Source organism: Zonotrichia albicollis, unplaced genomic scaffold (genome assembly GCF_047830755.1).
Source record: "Zonotrichia albicollis isolate bZonAlb1 unplaced genomic scaffold, bZonAlb1.hap1 Scaffold_125, whole genome shotgun sequence".
In the NCBI taxonomy this organism is placed as follows: domain Eukaryota; kingdom Metazoa; phylum Chordata; class Aves; order Passeriformes; family Passerellidae; genus Zonotrichia; species Zonotrichia albicollis.
The window spans coordinates 578,325-580,201 of NW_027428350.1; the positions used below are offsets into that span (position 1 = coordinate 578,325).

Sequence of the window (1,877 nt, forward strand, 5' to 3'; positions counted from 1 at the left end):
GGGCTGACAGACTGTTGGACAGACGGGGCCCTGTCTCAGCAAAAACAAGGCCTGACCCACCCCTGCCACTCACAGCTGTTTCAAATGTCTCCAGACATCAAACTTTTCCTGTTGCTGACTCCCCCACCCTATGCCATGGCCTGATCCTGACTGCCCTGGAAAAGGGGAAGCTCTGGAATCCCCACAGGGCCTTTGGACATCATTGTGTGGGCAACAGGGCAATGGAGGGGTTCAGGACAGGGAACACAAGAATCCAGAGCCTCTTGAAGACCGCTTTGGCCATCAGAACAAGGAAGGTCCAGGGCCCTGTCCTCAACAAACAAACCCTGGAAACTCCCCAGCAGGTTTCCTCCACCTTCCTAGGATTCCTCCTTCCAACCCTTGGGACTCTGAACCATGTCACTGTTGCTTTTGGTTGTATTCTGTCTGGTTGCTGTTTCAGGAAATTGTTCTTCTCTCAGCCCTTTGGAATCTTTGTGCCTCCACGGGGAGGGAGAGGCACAGTTTTTAGTGGCAGCACACACACGAGTGGGTGCCCATGGGTGGGGATCCCCAGTGCCCCCCACTTCCCCCCAGTGTCACAGCACATTCCCGTAGATGTCACCGGGTTCCCATGGTCGACTGTGGGATCCCCACAGCCCCACGTAGGTCTCCTGGGGATCCTGGGGGACAGTGACATTGGGGGACCCTGCAAAAAACACCAGTTGTAGGGACCAAGGTGGGGGTTGACACATGTGAGTGACGTGTCACTGTCCCCCCCATCACTGTACTCACACTGTGCCTGTTCGCTGCTCACAACGTGGGTGTATGGAACCTTCCCCTCCTCTGGGGGGGGCGTTGGATCTGGGGGAGCCCTGTGGGGATAAAGACAATGTGTGGAAGGGGCTGGAGAGTTGTGGGTTGGGGTAATACGGGACACATGGCTGGAGAGCCCCACTCACCTTTCTTGTTGCTTCTTGGCAGCTGCAAATAAAAGAGGGGAGGGGTGACTGTGGGGTCCCCAGGCCCTGACCCCTCTCGGGACACCCTGTACCCCCCTGGGACCCTCATTTTCTCTCAGGATCCCCAAGCATCCCTGAAGCCCTTTAGAATTCATGAACCTCTCCAGTTCCCACAGGCCGACTTAGCCTCAAGAACCCAAAGCCCAGCAGGAGCAGAGACCCTCCAAAAGCCCCCAGGGCCCCTGAAAGAAACCCCAACATCCCTGCAGGACACTCCAGCACCTCCCCAAACCCTGCAAGACCCCTGGGCAAGGTCACAATTCTGGGGCTGTGGATGCTGCCCTATTTCTCCCCAACTCTGGGGGCGTCTACAGCTCCCTGAGACCCCCGTCCCCTCACTGTCACCCACCCACACGGTGCCACCAGTGCCAGGCCACAATGACACCCACAAGCAGAAGCAGGAACAGAAGGGCCCCACCGACCCCTGCAGTCACTGCAAGAAACAGAGGGAGACACATCAGGATCACCCATCACCCCAGGTTTCCTGCACTCCCCGGTGACCCTGTGTGACCCCACCTGTGTCTCTGTGTCCCCATGTTGTCACCATCAGTGCCAGCTCAGGGCTGAGTGCCCGGAACACACGGTGCTCGTCCTGTCCCAGCTGGTTGGTGGCCACGCACTGGTAGGTGCCTGAATGTCCAACATCGATGGCCCTGAGCTCCAGGAGGGGACCCCAGGCCACCTTCTGCCCGTTGTGAAGCCAGGTGAAGGTGACAGGGGCTGAGCCCACCTGCACTGAGCAGTGCAGGGTCACGTTGTCACCTGCATGCACCTGGTGTGCCAGAGGACCGGGGGTGATGGTGGCATTGGCCACGGGCACTGCAGGGACACAGACAGGGCTGAGGGCACAGGGAGGGGCTGGCAGCCGGTGTGGGG

The 1,877-nt window shown here is 59.0% G+C and overlaps 1 long non-coding RNA gene across 1 annotated transcript; it reads right to left on the reverse strand.

Moving 5' to 3' along the window:
• Positions 1-339: 339 nt before the first annotated feature.
• Positions 340-1,437, reverse strand: LOC141727486 (uncharacterized). Its single transcript, XR_012578488.1, has 4 exons — positions 1,351-1,437; positions 942-963; positions 775-854; positions 340-688 (listed from the first exon to the last, which is right to left on the reverse strand). It is a non-coding gene; the product is annotated as an uncharacterized LOC141727486 (long non-coding RNA).
• Between the last annotated feature and the right edge of the window lie 440 nt (positions 1,438-1,877).